At 35.4% G+C, this 20,791-nt stretch overlaps 1 long non-coding RNA gene across 3 annotated transcripts in view; it reads left to right on the forward strand.

The window, feature by feature from the left end:
- LOC119789665 overlaps positions 1–20,791 on the forward strand; it is a 170,403-nt gene that overhangs the window by 93,618 nt on the left and 55,994 nt on the right. For 2 of the 3 annotated variants that reach the window (XR_005281610.1, XR_005281611.1), the window contains exon 3: positions 7,241–7,381. This is a non-coding gene — a long non-coding RNA (uncharacterized LOC119789665). The remainder of the gene's footprint in view (positions 1–7,240; positions 7,382–20,791) is intronic. The other variant, XR_005281612.1, reaches the window with a different exon arrangement.

Raw genomic sequence — 20,791 nt, forward strand, 5'->3', positions numbered from 1 at the left:
TCTAAATCCATAAATATTTCACTTCTATGTTTAATATTTATTTGCAAAAATAGTTGAAAACTATGTTATTTCCCGTCACTTCACGGCTATGTGCAACTTTGAATTGGTTGGTTTGTTGGTGTAAAATTCCAAATAAAGGCATAAAAACCATATTCAAAAGTAGATGGATTAGAGTTCATTTGCAAGGGATTTGCTAAATGTATTTTACTGCATAATTTCTATGAGCTTTGACGAACATTAGAATAGAATAGAATAGAATAGAACAGAACATCACTTTATTGTCCCACAATGGGGCAATTCTGGTGTTTTCAGCAGCAAAAGGATATTAGGGTAAATGTTTCCTCTCAAATTAAGAAGGATGTTGTGAATTACTGTATGGCCATTAAGGAAACAGTTTTTCAGACTATGTTAAGATAATAAAAAAATGTGATTGATTAAAATAAAAACTATTTTAATTGATTTACAATCTGTGTTTGCTTTAAGAGAGAGAAAAATAATCATGCTTTGCACAAAGCAATGGCAACCAAAGTTGTTTTAGACAAAGGTGTTTATTCTTTTTTAGCTTCAAAAACGAAAGACAAAATAAGGGACTGAAAGGAAATGTCACTAATAGGACAGAAATAATCAACAGAAGACAGCTGCCATACATGCATGCTCATATGTTAGAGGGCTGTGGCCAGTCAGCCACATAATAGAACAATCACTCTGTCACTCATCCTCTGTTATTCCTGTGACTGGTATTCCGTTTTAAATTGAGCACATACAGACACACACACACACATGCAAAATCTTATTTTCTTTTGTCCTTTTTCTTCTCCTGTCATCTTTGTCTTTTCTGTCCCACTCTTTGTTATGTTCCTCTTTCAAATCTGTCCTTGGTCAGCATTCTCCTCTATTCCTTCCTCACGATGCATTGTAGGTTCTTGGCATGCAACCATTTTAATGTGTCTTTGTCACCTCTGAGCTCAGTTTTGTCCTGTGGACACCTGTGTTTCAAAAAGCAAACTCTGACACATCAGACATAAATCGCAAAGGAGAGATCAAACCTATAGTCTCTTACAATTTATATATATATATATATATATATATATATATATATATATATATATATATATATATATATATATATATATATATATATATATATATATATATATATATATATATATATTTATGTGTGTGTGTGTGTGTGTGTGTGTGTGTGTGTGTGTGTGTGTGTAAAATCAGTGTCAGTGAAGAATAGGAATAGGTACAATTATAATGTCTTTCTAAGATGTTTTCATTCTTTTTCAGATAGATGGAAAAAAAGAAACTAAAAATGTTCACTTTTGGTCCATACAGTCCACAATTAAGAATGTCTGGACTCAAAAAATTAAGTCAACCATTAATGTCTGACACTAGAACATTATATATCAGATTATATATGTAATATAGAAATAATGATGTTTTGATCATTATAAATTGTGTCTGATAAAGATTACATTGAATTTCAAACAAAGTTATACTTGGTCAAATAGGAACCTGTCCAGGGCCCTATACAACAAATAGGGTTCAACCTAACTGGTTTCTCACATAGCCCAAAAATACTGGAAAACTGTTACTAAGTGATGAGATTTTAAGATTCTTTTATTAACTTATAAAGTCTTAAATGGATTAGCTCCTCCTTATCTTAGAGACCTTATAAAATTTCAGTCTGTGTCAAGAAGTCTAAGTTCAAATAATCAATTATTTATGACAGTTCCTCGGACTTGACTCAAGAGTAAAGTAGATCTGGCCTTCTCTGTTGTTGCTCCAATTCTGTGGAACCATTTAACATTTCAAATTAAATCTGTCCATAGCCTGGTTCATTTTAAATCGCTTCTTAAAACTTATTTTTATTCTTCGGTTTTTAATTGAAGCAGCATTTCACATTCAGTTATGTTAATTGGTGTTGTTGTCTTTCCTGTAAAGCACTTTGGTGCAGTTTTATACCTGTTTTTAAAGTGCTATACAAATAAATTTGACATTGACATTGACATAAGGAAAAATTGAGCTAGCCTCAAACAAAGCAGACTGCTGTCAGTTTCACCCCAAATTATCATGTGTCTGACATTTTGTTGTCACAAATATCACTTTATTACTTGTCCATTACAGTTCCAACCCAACAAAAAGAAAACTCATATCTTCCTTGAAAGTGCGGGTATGTTTATCCAGTGTGGTGTTTTTTTTCCTGTAAGAAAAAAAAACCTTTAAATAATTTCAGTGGAATAAATTCAATAGAGTATTTTAATGGTTTTATTTGTTGCTGTTGATTCGTTGCAACACCAGTTCTGATTAATCATTTTTCTCACTCGTATGTCTAGTAAAAAAGGTCACATTTTTTAAACAAGTCTATTTTTAAAAATATAAATATGAAATGATAAAGAGCAGCAAGTAAAGAGGCAGTATGTTTAGCATAGCATAACCTAATATTACTTACCCTCGCCCCGTTCTCCTAAAATAAATAAAGAACCACCTGGGAAAAAAAATAAAAATTCAAACACATTAACATTTGTGAAATTATTTTGTACGAGTCTGGCAGCAATGCTGTCTCTTACCTGGATAAATAAGTATTGTTTTTGATATCAGTTTACCAAAATAAAAAAGGAATAAATCAAACTCACACTTCAATTTCCTTTCGGTTATCTCTTAACATGAAGGTTTTACAGTTAAAACAAGGTAATCTTTTCTGAAATAAAAAGCTTAAATAATTAACATTCTGTGATTTTAGTTTCTGTTTCAGAACCATAATTATTTTACAACCTCTTTATTCTAAAACATGTGCAAAGGACAAAGATTGAGTTCCATATTGTTATTGTATTGTCTTGGTTAATTTTCTGACGCCTAGCCTGCTTAGTGTTATCTAAAACATGAGTATGTTTGGTTTTTAATCCAATAAGCAATTCTAAAAAACAATATTCAAGGAATGTGAGTATTACTTTGCATTAACAGAATGGACATAAAGCAGAATGCTTTTAACAGAAATAGACCTTGGTGAGGATTTTCTAAATTAGTATTAGCTCTGATATTGTTCAACAGTTTTTTTTTTATTTATTAGGTTCTAAAATGCTGCTTTGAGTACAGCTTAGTTTAAAGATCATCATTTGGCTTAAATGGGGCTTTTTTTCTTTTTTAAATTAACATTCTGTCATGTAAAACCTGGGACCATATCTAACATCATTTTCTTTGTATCTAATTTCTGGTCATATCACTGCTTTTAACCAATCAATACATTTTTATATATTTCTTTAACAACATCCTCAGTAGCTTTGGCCGATGTTAAAGATTATTGTCCTATTGGAAAGAGAAACTCCACTGAGAAAATATCCATAAATAATCAATTAATCAAACTGAAGTTTTTAATGTTGAAAAGATTTGTAAAGGTTACAGGTATACTTACTTTCAGAGGTCACAGTAAAAATCATGTCCTGTAGTTTTATGCTGCATGGGGTGTGTTGGCCTAAAGGGTTAGAGCAGTACGCTTGTGCTATGAGAAGGTTGCAAGTACCCGGCTTTGGGTACCTCAAGAATCCAAAGCCTCCACTATGGGTTCCTGAGTAAAACCCTCAACCCCACACTAATCCCAGGATCCACACAATGGCAGCCAAGAGGATGGGTGCAGAAAAAGGGAGGGAATTTCCCCACTGTGGGACAATAAAGGGTTATATGTTTTTTACATTAAGCTGTGAACATTGAAGAAATAGAAATGAAATGTTTCATACTCAAAAGTGTTTTGCAATTGTAAAACGGGAAATTATTAAATGCACTAATGTTTATTTTCTTATAATTTAGACAATTGATAAAATATCTCTTTGAAACAAGAAAGATAAAGAAAACTCAGGTTTTCCTTAGAGCTGCATGTTTCTCTACAGACATTCCTTCTCAGTCTGGTGGCATATTTTCAATCATTATTAAAGTGTTGACAGCTTGAGGCTTGAAGGCTTTAACCTCTGCTACTTTTGGTGTTTGATAAAAGGCGAAGCCACTATCAATCTTTATTGTCTGGCCTGCGCACTGTAATTGCATTCAATAGTCCACTGATTCCCTTGTCTGCACTAATGTTGGGGACCAAAGGGGAGCCACATGCTTTGACTGCAGCAAACACACACGACAAACCACCCCAATGTAGATAGAAACTCAGATGTTCAGATGCAGAGGTCAAGCTTTTATTGTGGAAAGAAATTGAGGGAGGTTGTGAAGACTGTTAAATGCAAAAAAGAATATGCAGAGTAACACAGAGAGTGGGGAGCACTCGGGCCCTACTTGATAAATTGTTGACAGTGTAGATTGTGAGCAGCTGTGCGGCCAATGAAGAGGATTCATTGTCTGGTCAGATTGTTTATTTGATGGCTGTTGAGAGTGTGTGTGAGCGATGGTGATGTCACCATCAGGGAAGGGCACATATTAAAATTCAAATTTAAGCAACCCTAAGGAGGGAGGCAGAAAAGATAGGAGGAGCAGGAAAGCTGGAGGAGTGCCAAAGTCTTGATTGGATCTGAGCGAATAGCAAGGAGTCTGACGGAAAGGGAAGAGGGTGGAGGAACCTGGAGAGAGACAGCCGGCATGAAGGGGGGGGGGAAAGTGTGGGTGTGTTGTTTTAATATCGTCCTGTAGCACCTCAAGCACATCCTAATGAAATCCAACGGCGGGCTTTTCCGTTGTAATTTTCCATCCCCCGTTGGAGTTTACCGGATTATGAAGTGCGTTTGAGAGCTTCGTTTCTCTCTCTCTCTTTTTTTTATGTGTGTGTGTGTTTGAGCTGTTTTGATTACATATCAACCATCTTCACTGGGAAACCTGCAGTGCATTTTGCAGAGCTTCACACTGTGGACGGCCGCGATAAGACAGACATGCCAGGCAGGTAATAGATTTGGGCTCATAGTCATATCCATGTGGAGCACACAAAGCCAAAAACCCTGTGGATCAAGCCAGATGACAAGCAGCCATTTGATATTGGTTATTCCATTACTGTTCCCAAACTATTGGTTGATAGATTTCTAAGTATGTCCCAACCAGAAGTATTTTTTTTATTGATCAGGGTTGCAGAGATAACCTCTCTTATTTTACATTAGCCACAACATTACATGTAATGTAATGGAATTAGCATGTGGCTAATTAGATCTAAATAATTATGTTCCTGATTAAATACACACACACACAGCATATTTTCCTATGCATAAAAAAATACACGTTCATGTGGTGATTAGTGTTGAAGAAAGCAGGCATAAACTCTACTGCGACCTTTGGAAAAATAACTTGGGAAGAATTTCAAGAGTTTCAAGAATTAAATTACGTCTTTTAAATGTATTATTGCATTAAGTCAAATAACCTGCATGAAAGTTTCAACCTTTAGAATAAGTATAATAAATGGCTTTGAAATTTTTGCTTTTTTTTATCAACAAAAAAAATAAAAAATAAATGCATGAAGGACACAAATATCTTGAAGCAAAAGACTTGTATGATATCTCTTGCTTGTAAAAGAAAAATAAAGTGTTTATTTAAATACCATGGAAAGTACTTCTTAATTGTTTGAATTCTATTGTATTTGAATAATACAGTGTTACTGTTTTTATTCTTTTATTTTGTTACAATATACTGTATTTCTAAAAGCGACCCCCCCCCCCAAAAAAAAAAGATTTCATGTGTAATTACATAACATGTTGCATTATCTGGCAAAGCAAAGTTTTTAATCCTTATTTTTTAACTCTTGATAATAATAAAAAGAATATCAGAACTGTTTTAATAAGAAACACAGTGGTATTAACTTTTATTCTGTAAATTGACTCTAGAACATGATTTAGCCTTAGATTTAAATATCTAATAACCTGTTTGGAAATTTTGAAAAATGTAAAAAAAACTTTTAAAAGTGAGCGTACATTTGTTGATTATTTTTAGGTTACTTAGTTCCTGATTTACATTTGCTGCTACTCTTATGTTTCTCTGTCCTACTAGACCAAGGTCAGTTTACTAATGTCATTGTGAAGCTAAATTGAAATGTTCAGAACTGTGGCTCTGTCTCCCAACTATTAACAGTAAGAAAAAAAACTCCACAGCATGATTACTAAATAGTCGTCATAACTATCTGTGTATCTGTGTGCATTAATGTAAAATTGTGACCATTTAATTCTATGTCCGCTGTTCCTAATGATGTCTGTGTCCACGGCTTCTTTATGCATGCTTTTATGTGTGTGCATACATTTGCATGATACACGCATACACTCAGTGTCAGCGGAGCTTGCAGCTTACACACTGCATTCAGTAATACATTGCTGAATATCAAAGGAAATTACCCTTCACCTCAGTGCATGGATCTTAGCGAGTTCCTTAACCAGAGGAATGGGCTTTGAACCAGGCAGATTCCCCCAGGGTCTGTATCCCGGCCCCTCCCCGGAACGCCACGCCGGATAAGGCCCGTAATTCCCACTTTTAGGTTTCCATTAATCTGATCCTGACACAGGGGAGACGGGCTGCTTTGCATATCGCCTCCCCAAGATGGAGGGCTATTTACATGATCGCCTCCAGATTGAATATGATCAGTTGCCCTCCTCCTCTTCCTCCGTCGTCATCTGGAGCTGGGGTGTTTGGGGGGGGTAGAAAAAAAAAATCTGTTTTTTTTTTCAGCTTGTATTTGCTGCATTATCATGGATGAAATATTATTCACTCAGGTATATTCACCATAGAATTTAAATATGTCTCAAGTAAGACGTGATGGATACATGTTGCATTTTTTTCTCTTCTTTTTTTATGAATGTGACAGCAAAGATGGAAAGATCGACCCATTTATCATTGCTCACAGATAGTGCTAATGTGAGGAGAACTACACTGGCACCCTCACCCCTCTCCCAACAAATGTGAGGAACACCAGTGAACAGTCCTCCATTAGAAACCATGAAGGCAAACCCCCATGTAAATGCATCTGTAATGAACGGCGCGTACAGGAGGTGCATTATTCTCTTTCTGCTACATTTATTCCTGAATATCAAATGAATATGATAAATGTGGAGCGAGGAGGCGGCTTTGAGGGGACAGAGCGGGGAAGGGGGAGCAAAGTAAGCTGAGGATATGAGATGAGTGATATTGTTATTACACCGCCGCCAATGAGCAGCAGAAGTTGAGACGGTTTGAGGCACACATCCCCAGCTGATACGTCCATCACTACCTGTCCCTTCAGCTGCTTTCATTTCAGTTTTGTTTTGTTTTTTTTTCATTTGGTTTTATTCAGCAGGTCAAGCAGTGACACAATTCCACGCCAATGTGAGTCGCAGTTGTGAGCCAGTACACAGAGAGTTAACAACGACGGGATGGCGACCGAAAAAAAAGCAAAGAAACAAGCCCCTGCTCTAACTGTGGCTGTAAAGCTTTGGTAAGGAATTTTAACAGGATGTACTTTATTTTGCTTAACTTATTTCAACCTTTTTTTGTCTGTTACAACCCCAACTCACCTGATTAGATTTTTTTTTTATTTTAGCTTGTGAGATGCTTCAAATAGGACACGGTCACTCCCGTGATCGCTCCTTATAAACAACACAATAGAAATCAACTGTGCGTCCTTACTCACTTTGTCTCAGGCTGTTTCCAGAGCTGAGGAAGGCCTCCCAGCTAACCACCCGCCCACCCCCCCCCTTCCCTAAGTGCATTTCATGCTTTTAATTGACACCGCCGCATGTTAATTTGAAGCATGTCACGGATGTGTCACACCCGTAAGCCGCCAGTGTCCGACCTCATGTAATGTCGAATTACACTCCTGCTGCTCATCGCCGTGACAATAGATAAGCTTCTCCTAGGCAACGGCAAGCGGTTCAAAGAGTCATGTGTAACTGAGGTAGTTTCTTATTTTTGTCTGCTGCCTGCATCCTTCCCCCACATCCAGGTTATGACACACCTGACAAAGCTGTAAAGATTATACTGTAGCGGTTCAATTTTTAGCTAGTTGGAATTAAAACAACACTAAGAGGACAGTGAAAGGGTGACTTTGGTATATTCAAAACCTAAGAGACTACACCGAAATGGTGCATTTTAGGCTTACAACAACAACAAACATAAACAAAAGTAAATTTTTAGAGGAAAAAAAGGCTAGACCCAAATGACTCCCAAAGTGGAAAAGCCTGATTGAAAAAGAGTTTAAACAAGTTTTTTTTAAAAACCTTGTAGGCCTATTTCTTAAAATAAAATAAACATTATATAATTTTTTTTAATGTTTTATTTCTTTTTAAATGGCAGGTCAGTTAGAACAAAAAAGGAAACTTTTAACCGGCATCACGGCATTGAGATTTTATAATTGCTGATTGGCGTTTTGCAGGTTTCCAATGTGATTTTGATGATTCATTTCTAATCATGAGCTCCAAAGCTTTGAGGCTGGAGACCCTCCATGCCATTACACTAATCTTGACCTCCTGCTGTAGATTCTCTTAGAATCCAAGCAAAGGTTTGATAAGGTATTGACATAAAATTTGATGGGTCTAGACATGATGTTGAAGGAGAATTATCTGTATTTTAATGATGATTTTTACACCATATAGTGCAGTACTTGGAAGCAGTAACCTAAAACCCATCCTTTCTTTCTAAAGCCTTCATAAAGTAAGCCTAATCTTTGAAATCTCATTAAAAAAAATTCTGCATAGAGCCTTTGGAACGAAAATATAAACCACATTAAAGTATATGTCTTTATTGACAATAATAGATAAAGGCTATACTTATAAGATAGATATTTTGATCTAAATTTGTTAAACTATCAGTATCACCTGTTTTAGTACTATTCTTTATGTGTGCCCTAAAGGAACTAGGATTTGTAAAACACACATGAAATGGCTTTTACCTTTCAAGCAAGATAAATCATCAGGAGATTTGTGAAGTCACAAACTTCCAAAAATACATCTTGGTAGAAGCCAGCAGAGGCACTAGTCTCCATACAAAAATGTTTCGGACCAATGAAATGTACTTACCTGTATGACGTCAACCAGAGGCAGAAGGCTGAGGAAAAACAAACATCACTGCGCCAGTTTTAACTATAATGCTATCTATTTATTTTTTTAAAACAAGCAAAGGAAGGCAAATTTTGCCTTTGTGGATAAGGAGGTGTGTGCGCTTTCCCCTGACTGGATTCGGTGATAGTTTGATTGATTAGTTAACTCTGCTAGCTGTGAATAAAATCAAGCTGCTGCAGCCGCTTTGATTAGCTAAACACTTGACAAGGGAGGAAGATAACCCATTAACTCGAATAATTGTACTAAATATCCCTCCCTTTAGTAAACACTTTCTACATGAGGCTTTCCAGATATGAACAGTTCAATTGGAATTCGACAGTTTCAAACAGTTACAACTGCCAAAGAATCATGCAAACTTAGAAAAAAAAAAAAAAAATACATAATTTGAAACTAAAGCTCTTATCAAATATTTACACAAACTATTTACCCAATTTAAATCGTCCTGGCTATATGTTTACATAAGGCCATTCTACAGGCTTGTCCCGTTAGCTATGTTTTCTGCGCATGCGCACTTTCAGGCATATACGTGTGGTGAGCTACTGTTTCAGACAGTCACTGAAGCTCACCTTTTTCCTGTGGTTCTTTGAAAATGACTGAGGGTCCTAAGAGAAAAAGTATCAATGAAGTGTATGAGAAGAAAGGAAAGGCCTCAGAAGAGGCGGATATATTCTGGAATGCTTTGCACGGAGAGCTCTCCTCGCAAAGCATTATGGGATTTGCTGTCACAGTGGCCTGCTGTCGACACCCAACAGTGGCAACTAATACCATAGATTAGTGAAGGAGGAGTTATGTGACCAACGGATCATCTTTTCACACGGTCAGTTAACTGAGTTCGCTATAAAGTCCACTAGTCCCTGCTCTATATATTGATTGAGGGATTTAGGGGTTAGAGCTGAAATTCATACACAGTAAGCTTATATGAGCTATGAGAACTGCAACTTTTAAACAACATGCATGAGGAGAAATTGGCTTGTGCATGCTCTCCACGCATTTAATAGGCGTTCCCTCTCGGGAGCGGGTACAGAGTTGTGCATGTGCATTTTTGTGTGGAGAGGACGGATTCTTCAAAGATTCTCAAAAATTCCTTCACAAATCCTTTAAATTAGAATTAAATTTACAAACTTGACATCCACTGCATGTGTTTTGTTGTCACCAAGATAACTCTGGCAGATGAATATGTTGAAGACTGCCGATTAGATATTTGGTATGTCTTTTTGAAGAATTTCTGAAATTCATATAAACTTGTCAGCTTGGCCAGGCTGGGGTTCACTCGGTATCAACAGGCTTGAGGTTGGGGCTTTCCAGAACCTTTATGCTAACATACTTTATATATTCTGATTACAGTTCTGATATGTTTTTTGGAATTATTAGCTGTATCCAACTTTCAACTATGAAGGTGGTAAGTTATGCATCAAAGAAACTGAGGTTCTGGTAAAACTGAAAGACTGCCATAGCATAATGTTAATAAAACCATGCTTAAAAGTTGATACATTTATTTGACATTTTAAAGTTTGACCATTAGTCCTTCAAAAGTCCTAATTATGATTGTAGATAAACAGCCTAATCTTCTTTTCTGGCAGTAAACCTTTTCAGAAATTACAGTAAGTGGATCATTCATGTGTGCAGCTCCAATTTTCAGTTGCCAGTTTGGGAGCAGGGAATGCTTATTAGATCTGTACTCTTTTAGTCCATATTGTCATAGAATGGGCTAAATCTTTCCAGGTCATGGGTTCTTGAGTCTTTATTGTTCCTATGTTCCTATCTCCAGCACTTTTACAACAAGAGGCTGAGAACACCCTGGACAGGTTGACTTTCCATCACAGAGTGACACACAACAAAAAAAACATGCATATTTCCATACATACCATGAGGATGTCTTAGAGACACAGATTAACCCAACGGTCATGTTTTAGAACTGACGAGGCCAGAGTACATGGAGAGAACCCACACATGCATGGTGAAAACATGCAAACTCCTGTTAGTATTACACCAGGATCTAGAGTAGCGCTATCATCTCTATCTATATGCAGTATATGTTCATCTTAAAGGAAAAGGTAAACTCTTCTTTCAGACTATGACAAAAATGTGATATCCTGGTAATTTGACTCTCAGTATAGTCATTTGAACTGATGATGTTGTAATAATTAGTTTAGGGAAGCCCTTCTTACTTGTTTAGTTTTTATGTAAATCCCTTTGGCTTTCCCTTCCCCAGTGTCCTAGTAAAATTTTAGATAAAAACTGCTCCCCAAGGGGATGGGTTGAATGCAGAGTGAATTTCGTTTTTGTTTTTTTTTTGTTTTCTGTGGGAGTGTTAGCCTACTCGTTTGAGCAGTGCGCTTGTGTTCTGAGAAAGTTGTACGTACCGGGTTTGATCCCCACAGCCTCTACGCTGGATCCCTGAGCAGGACCTTAACCCCACACTACTCCCTGGGCACCGTACAGTGGCAGCACACTACTCCCCAAGGGAATAGGTGCAGAGAATGGCATTTACATTTTTTACATTAAACTATGAACATTGACAGCAGAAATGAAATGTTTCATACTCAAAGGTGCTTTGCAAAACTTCTTAAGAGGAAGTCTAGAACTACCTTTTAATTTAAGTCAATTCCAGTATATTTCTCAAATTATTTTTATAAAACACATTTAAAGAACATTTCTTTAATGGAGGTATATTTTCTAAAAGCTCATTTTACATATTTTATTTATTTGAAAGTGGAGAAGCTGAAGATATTTGCAAGACTAAGTCCGTACTGTATCTTTTGATAGTTTTAAATTCAAAATCCTGCATTCTCTAATATGGGACAAATTCACAATTAGAGTTATGCATAGCCCACATTAACACACACTTTTCCATTTGGAGATTAAATAATTTAACCTTGTCTAACCAAATCACCTTAACGTTTTACCCACTGGTTCTGAAAATCACAATGTTTGATGGCAGCTAAAATACTTTATATTACTCTTTAAAGGTTTATTCAGCAGTGACAACTCTACAGACTAGCATTTTGCTGCAGTCATAGACCAGAGAGAGTGTATAAGTGGTCTTATTTAAGCTGACCTGCAGTAGTTTTTAAAACTTGGTATGCCTTTTCCACCAACAGATCCAGGCAGCTGTAAGGTTTTGCACCTACCAAAGCTCCCACAGATCATTGTGAAGATTAAGTGGTTTCACGTGAAAGACTCCAAATAATCTCCAGAAACACCAGAAGTATTCACTATATATGCAGATAGTCATTAGAAAGGGATAAATATTTCTTGAATGTAGCAACAAAGAAACAATGTTCGAAACAATGGCATTATATCAGCTAATGGAATCACATACTAAAACCTTGATATTTCTCTATAAACCAGTCTGTTGCTGTTAGTATGAGACTTTTGAAGTTATCTAAGTTCCACCTATTATCACAAGCCCTGTCTGTAAGGGTAAGTACTTAAAGCATTAACAATTGTATTAATCCTGTTTTTTCTGCACTAGCTAATTAAGTGCCAAGTTAACCTGCTTGATTAATCAAGGCTGAGAGGCTGGCCAAAACTATTAAGCTACAAAAGTATATTCGTTTTAGCAACTTCTAGTTAATTTCTACCTGGGGAGATTCACGTGGAGAAAAGAAGCGAGAGAAAGATTTAATTAACGTATCTTAGGTTGAGGATTAGAGTAGTCTTTCCTAAGGGCCTGGACACTGGTGGTGGAGTAAACCGGAGAATGGGAGGGTCTAAGAATGGTCTAAGAGTAAGGAAGGAGATGGGGTCAAGGTGGGTCAAAGTTCGGCTGATGCACTGATTGGGGAAACTTGGCCTTCATTTTCATTAAGAGCGTTTGGAGAAACGATTGGCTTTGGAGGGGGTGCGGTCCATCGTCAATTGGCTGAAACTTGAGCAGGGCGCGTCAGCAGGTGTTCCAGGTGAGGCTGTTAACCCTCCAGGTTGAATTTTTTTTGCATAAGCTTCATTTGTGTGGAAGAAGCTCAAGTCTCGTGTAAAAAAACAAACAAAATGCAGAATAAATAATGGAAAGGATTCAGTGACAAGGCATGGCACGGTACATTTATTCATAAAGCATATTTTGGTAGTGTGTTCAAAGAACTGTACATGAGAAGAAAAACAAGAGTAAATTGCTGTGGCATAAAGGCAAATGCTTAAAGAGCATAAAAATAATTAATCATATAAATATGATTATATTAAGAAAATAAAATGATTGATTAATAAAAATGTAATTAAAGTTACGTTGAAAACATAACTACTTATGTTTATATAACACTTTTTAAAGCCACTTTAATGAAAAAGATTTTTAATGTAGCTTTAATTCAACTTAGGGTTTCAGCTCTTTTTTTGTGGGAGTTTAATCCACATTAGTAAAGCATAAGTACAGTACATAAAGCTGCTTCATGGTGTTTGGTTCTGGTTCTGGGTATAGATCCTGAGAGGTCTGGCCTCAATTTTACTCTCCTCTAAACATATAACACAAGTCCAAGCAGTAACTGACTGTTACCCACTATCCATACTAGAATCTGCGTTAATTCTTCCCATTGGCAATAGATTTAATTACTTTGACTAATCAAATACCCTAAATACCTCTACACCAAAAAAATAAAAAAAATAAATCCAATTTTAAATACTGTTTGACATTTTAAAACATGTTATTTGATTAAAAAAATTAAAAAAACGTAATAGAGAGCATACTCATTGTCGTTTCAATGTACAAATTCCAATTTAAGAAATGTTGTCCCTTATTTCTAGAAAACAAAAATCAGAAGATATTTATTTATTACATCAAAACTGTCATTGATCAAATAAATGGAGTCACAACTCCTGAGCAGTCTGTCAATACATTAAAATGCTTTACCATTGCCAAGAACTACTGCTAATGCACATATTGTCTATTCCATTTATTAGGCGGATATGTATTAAAGATGTAAAATTTTAAGTACATTTTTCTCTAAATAATGGCAATACATAACTTTATATTAACTATAAAGTGCCTTAAAGCAAGCTTGGACTCCTACTCTTTTCTCTTTCACTCATACACAAACACACACATATGATGTCTCTGATTTGCACCCACACACAGTTTGCTTTTAGCCCTTAGGCATTGCATTTGAGAATTTCATTTACTTGATTAAATCGTATTTGCATATGGAAATTGTTTGAAAATGATATTAATTTGTTATATCCAAAGGAGAATTACTTTCTCACATTAAAGCTGAATCAGACAGAGGCTGACAGGTGATGGTAGTAAACTTTGCTCAGTGGAGCCTGTCAAGATTATTTTGTGTGCACACATGCACATAGAAAAAAGGTTGGTTAGTTTTTGAAATGCATAATTCCTAAAGTACTACTACCATCAGAGTGGTTTTGAGTCCAATACTCAACCACATCTCTGAAGGTTCATGATGCTGTTTTCTAGGTCCAGGTGTTTGTGACTGATGGAGTGCTGCAAACTGTCACCATGAGAGCAATCCGTTCCTGAGCCAACTTAACTTATCAGGAACTCCAACCAAGAAAAAAAAAAAAAAACTAAGCTAATTAATTAAGAACAGTATTAGAAGTAATGGGATATTATAATATAAATTGCTACATTCTGGAACCAATTTAATCCAATTACTGGAACCCCTCATGAATATAATACCTCCAAAATCACTCCGTCAGAGTCCAAAGGGAGATGTGTCTGACTAGTAAAGCTGAAAGAAAAGAAAAAAAAAACCTGTTCCCTTTTAACAGCGAACACCCACAATTATTTAAATGCTTGAGAGGACCTGTTAATTTGAGTAATAAACCTAATGATGAGTTTTTTTTTTTTCTTTTTTCTAAATTGACATCTCGACCATTTTATAAACTGAGTAGGTTTTTGTTTGAGCGTGCCTGTGTTTGAAAAAGATGAATGACATTAGAGGCTGATTGGCCCTGTTTCTCTTAATGGCCTTTCCCCAATTTGAAAAATGTCTAAAAAGAGACAAAACCCCATGGTTTTACTCTAGGTTAAGAGAAGAGTGATTTAGGGGAATGAATAAATTGACATGAAGAATGTCTGTACTGTCAAAGGCAAAGGAAACATTTTAATAGGGATAAATCCTAGCTTCAATAAAAGAATAAGAAAGACAACACCTATAATTTAGATGTTTGAATGTATTAATGGAATGTTACGGCAGTTTACACTGAAATATTAAAACTACGAGATTTAATTTTCATTTTTCTGGAAAAAATAATGCTTTAAAACTTTAATATAAAACTACATGACAGCAAAAGAACTAATCACAAAAAATGTTGTTATTCATTAGTTCCATTATTCTAGCATTACATGATCATCCATGTAAGATTTCCGTTTACTGGTGAAATCATTTTATTAAAACATACTTATTAGTTCACCTCATGAATTAAAGTAAACTTCTTTGTTCTATTTTTATTTTCACAAATCATATGTGTCAAGCCACAAGCTTTTTGTGTTTAAGTCAGAGCTATTTGTTTGTTTTTTTTAGTATGTGATCAAGGTCACACTCAGATGAATAAGAACCACTGAACACATAATTTTCTGCTTACCAGGAGATATTGCTCACTAATAAATTGCAACTGCACTTTTTTAATAGCCAGGATATAAATATATAATAGTATATATAAAGGAGACCACTGTTTAATAGATGGTTAAATTTATGCAGAAAATAAAAACAAACAAAAACTAGAAAGTGCAAAGGTTTTTAAATAAATGAGGCCTCTACTCTCATAGCTATATTCCACAAGATCCTTTTCTACCGACTATCCCTGTATTTTACCTGGATAAAAGGAATTCTGGGTAATTTGAGTGCTTTTTGTTTACAAGGCTCTGAAAAGCAATGGAAAATGCATTTAAACAGGCTAATGACGTATGAGAAGCTGCACTACGCTCCAGTCCAAAGCGTAATAAAAAAAAACAAAAAACATTTATGTAAAATAAACTGTCATAATACAAGCTTTTCTTTCATTATTTTTTGGGGGTTTATTTAATTTTTGAGGAATTCCAACAGTTATATGATCCATGTGTTGAAGATTTTGCCACTTTTTCAAAAGTATTCTCCTGCTCTGTAGTAAGACATGAAAGCTTATATACCATTATAAAGCTTAAATTTAATCACAAAGACAAACTGATTTGTTTAGTTATAAATACACTTAAAAACTGAAATAAACCAGTTGATCTTGACTGCCTTGTTTATATTTAGACTTAGACTTGACTTTATTAATCCCTTGGGATTACTCCCTTCGGGAAATTGTATTTCCAGTAGCAGGAAAAAAAATGCACATACAAGAAAATAGAGGATGTTTAGGCACAGTATATACAATAGAAAAATAAAATCAATTAAATAAGATGTAGGAAGATGTATTGGAGGATGAGGATATACAAATAAATACAGAGGGCTATAGCAAAAACAATGACTTAAATTAACAGTTATGTAGTGTATTGCACTTGGATGGTTGAGGAAAGAGAGTGTCCAGATTACAAAAAAACCACAGCGAGTATCTACAACTCCTTCACTTCTGTTCTCTTAACTCTTTTCTGTTTAACTTTGACTCATCAGTGAAAGCCAGTGGGATTTTTAATATCATGTGTTCAGAATCAAGAATCTCTACTGGTATTTAGAGTCTACAGCACTTTTGAAATGAAGTGATTCCTCAAAAAAGCCAAGCAGATAATTAAGTTTTACACATCTGTGTTTCCTTCTAAAACATTTAATTTGTTGTTTTTTTTTTTTACAGAAAATTCATATCAAACTTTTACAGTTTGCCACCACAGTTTCAACTGTCTGCTTTCAAACGTCGCTGCAATAAAGGACCCAACAGTCATAGTTTCTCAGGACATTACCCCATCCTCAACAAGCTTAAGTTGATCTAAAGGTCCAACCTCCAGATCAAAGCCTATTCTCTGGGAAAATGTTGCCCTGGAAAATAAAAAAAATGTTGTGGAATGCCCAGAGGACTCTCAAAATCCCTGAAATATCTGAACGTTTCTGTAATGGAAGACAGGCTATTCAGCACTGCTAATATTACTTTAGTGTGTATGCAAAATATGAGGTATACATATTAATGCAAAGATTTTAATTGGGGAAAACTTTTATATCAGATATACTTGATCAATTTGCAATTTGGTTAAGAATGCATTGATATTGTGTGCATTTACAATAAAAGGACTTGCTGATTCATCTAATTTTCAATTCAAAAAGTTTTCTTTTCTTGAACTATTTGTACTTGCTCTGTCGGATGTGCTTAAAGCATAAGTATTTCATATCAAACACTATCAAAATACAATTGTTTGATTTTAACTCCAATCTCCATTGCGGTAGGAGCCAAAATATGCTTGTAAACTTTCCAACAAACAGAAAAATAATTTAAAATAGAAATAAGAAACCTACATGAGCTTTTAATTGGCTAGAAAATTCAGCTATGCTTTACAATATATATCTGATTACATCAACATTTCTTTTTTATCAAATTGAGAGAGGGGATCTTATTAAAGCGAGGCATATGAACTTTTGTGTGAAATATTGAGAATGAGATGAAAGAGGAGCTGTGTATTCCCTGGTGGACCCTTCAAACAATCAGGCCATAGAATTGAGCCGACAGATCCGAAGGGCTTCTTGGTGTTGAGAAAATACTCACAACTAAAGCTATTATCCCATACATACCAAAAACAATGAAATTCGAGTCCGTTCAGTTTCATTGACTCACTCAAGAGCAATTTAACAGGTTGTGTGGGTGGTCACACAGAAATATTCCACTTTATTCCCATCAACAAACAACAGACAACACAATAACATGATGTAATTGCACTGCTAGATGAAGATGAGAAACAGCACCAGTCGTCCAGTGGTGCTATCATATACTCAGACATGGTAAATCTCCATGTAATTGCTGCTTAGATTCCTTCAACAGTGGTTTGCTATTTATTACAATTTGTTAGTTTAACACTGTAGATATAGTAAGCCCTTTGGAACAGCCTCTTATTATTCATATGAGCAGATTAGGTGAAAAAAAAAAACATGTTTATTGTCTGTAATAATTTGTACCAAAAAAAAAGAGAAAGATTGCCCCTTTTTTTTGCAACCTACTGTAGTCCAGTCCAATTCTCCTGGTGTATTGTATAGCTCTGATGAACCCTTCGATTATTGTAAAATCAGCCGGCTTATTGCTACTGATTCATGGTGTTTGTGTGCCATTCCTGCCAAATGCATTCGTTTTATTGGGATTAAGATGTTCTATTCCCCTTTCTGATGCTTGTGTAGTTATAGTAACTTTTTCAAAGCAGATATTTGTCTGGTTATGTAGCTTACAATTGATCTTGCTAGAAATATAAAGTGTAGCATTCAGGCTTAGTAATAAATTGAATCTTTTGAATCTGTATGGGAAAAGAGGGGACATTAAGCATAATCTCCCTGGTTGATTGAACGAAGCAACACCTAATGCCAACCTACCCATGTTTTGGTAACAAGTTAACAATAGCAAAAGTTGTCATTTGAGATCTTAACTTAAACTTTTTATTCTCCTGCTGCTCCGCTTTGGAAGATGACAAAGTGGATTCTGACAAAACAAATGTGATAGCATCAGCAATGTGAATGTCCCCCTGCACTACTATCTATATATTTGTTCAGCTGAGGGCTCAGCAGCTTTTACTTTCATCACAGCTATATGTCTTGCCCTAAACCATTATACTACAACATGATTGGCTGACCTGTCTTCAGGAGTTGGTTTGGGAACAGGACAAGATGGATTTCTGTGACTCAGAGAATTCAGACTGCAGGGAAGATGATTTTCCACTGACAACTCCATGAGTCTTTCAAGATAAAACGTATATATGTCTTAATGCCTGGTTTAATTTGATGTCAATGATAAAGTAATTAACAATGAAAGATATGTTAAAAAGCTAAAATCTCTCTCTCGAACTCAAAGTTATTTTATATAATAACTGACTTATTTGGATGACGGCATGTGTCGTCTATTTGAATATCTCAACCTTATAAAATCAGAACTTTTAGGAAATAGGTAGCTTAAGTTGTTATATAAAGTGAATTTTCTAAAATTGAATATATTAAAACTAACAGAGACATGGTCTGAATTTAGATTCAATGAGGAAAAGACCAAGCTTTCTTACGAACTCTCAATTAAAATCCAATATGACTTGCATATAAAACTTTGTGACTGCTGCTTTAAAATGGTTCATTTCATCTTCCCATGAATTGAATAAAGTCAGAAGGCAGTATGTTAGTGAAGATACTGCTGCTGTGTAAAAATCCCATCTCCTGTCTTGTTCCATCTTTCTCTAATACACAGTAGTGAAAAAAAAAACAAAAAACTAAATGATATGCTATGATCCCTCTAGAGCTGCTTTAGCACATGTAAAAAGAGGAGGAAAAATCATTTCAAGGCTCTCTTTGTTTGAAGGTTTGTTTTTAGCTTGCCCTTTTAAGGTAAGGTAATGTTTTAACATTATTGTAACGTTTTTATGCAGTTATTGCATTGAATCTGGTCTAAGGGAGATTACCTCTATGAATTAAAATAAATAATTAAAACATTATTGTTAGGTTGTAATTATGATGGTGACAATACAAATAATAAAGATGATCACTGTAGGGCTACTTCTATGAGATGACAATTTAAACGGATGAAATATTAAATATTGTATGGGATTTTATTTTTTAAACACTGGTTTCTCTCTGCAAGATAATTCTAAAAGGAAAGAGTTTCAAAGGATATCCTAAGACCCCCTGTTGATCCTGCTATAAAAGCCCAGCTCCCCCACATCAATCTCTTTTTTCCCACGAATGCAGTGGCGAGCCACATCGAGAGAGGACCATCTGAATGGCTGTCCCTGCAGGCTAAGGGACCATACTGTTCAAACTGTGTTCAGAGTTAAGGCCTGCTACCTACTCTCAAGACAGATAGTTGCAAAACAGACTATCTGCACCATGATCCCAGAGACTGGATAAACATGAGGCCTCATAAAGGACACAGCTAACTTCCCAGCTATTTTATGCTATCAAGCCCGAAGCACCTCCGGAATGTGGAATTATTATTATGGAATTATTTATAATAAATTATTGTATTTTGAATAGAATTTGTTTGAATTTATTCCGCATGTGTGTAGAGTAAACTGTTTTACCCTGATTTGCGCTTGAATCACACTATCATCTATACAGTAGTCCTAACACACAGCCAGTTGGGCATGTGTTCACAGAACAGAACACATAACTGTGTAAAATTTGATTAAATATTAAATAACAAAGTTAAGTCAATTACGGTTTTAATTAGGAAACCTTACTGCAGTTTTGGACTTAAGCAGAAACATGATAAAAAGGGTTTGAATTCATTCCAAGATCCATGTTTCACCTTTGGAGGTTTTAGGAACATAGTAAAATATGTTGCTGCCAGTGCTTCTTCTTGGTTCATTGTTGACCTCGTCAAGCAGTTCATTTATTGATATTTACCATTGGATTCTCCAGAGCTTTCTGACCACCACTAAATACATCCCAAGTACTTTAAGGGTACATTTTCAATATTTTAGCTTAGTGTTTTCCTTGTTCTTTGATATCCATAGAAGTTGACCTATTATTAACTAATTATGAGTACAACATGTTCTTCTATGTGTAAACAACTACCATTTACCACTATACTTTGATTTCTGCAGTTTAGCCACTGTATATGCCTCTTTATCTGTGTGTGTGTTTGTGTGTCTGTTCAGTTATAAGCTGAGTCTAAATGTTGCTTAACTGACAAAAGCATTGGTTACTGTGCACATATGTTGTGTGTTAAAGGAAGGTTTATACATGTGT

This window comes from Cyprinodon tularosa, unplaced genomic scaffold (genome assembly GCF_016077235.1).
Source record: "Cyprinodon tularosa strain WSP-4 unplaced genomic scaffold, ASM1607723v1 ctg343, whole genome shotgun sequence".
Classification (NCBI taxonomy): Eukaryota; Metazoa; Chordata; class Actinopteri; order Cyprinodontiformes; family Cyprinodontidae; genus Cyprinodon; species Cyprinodon tularosa.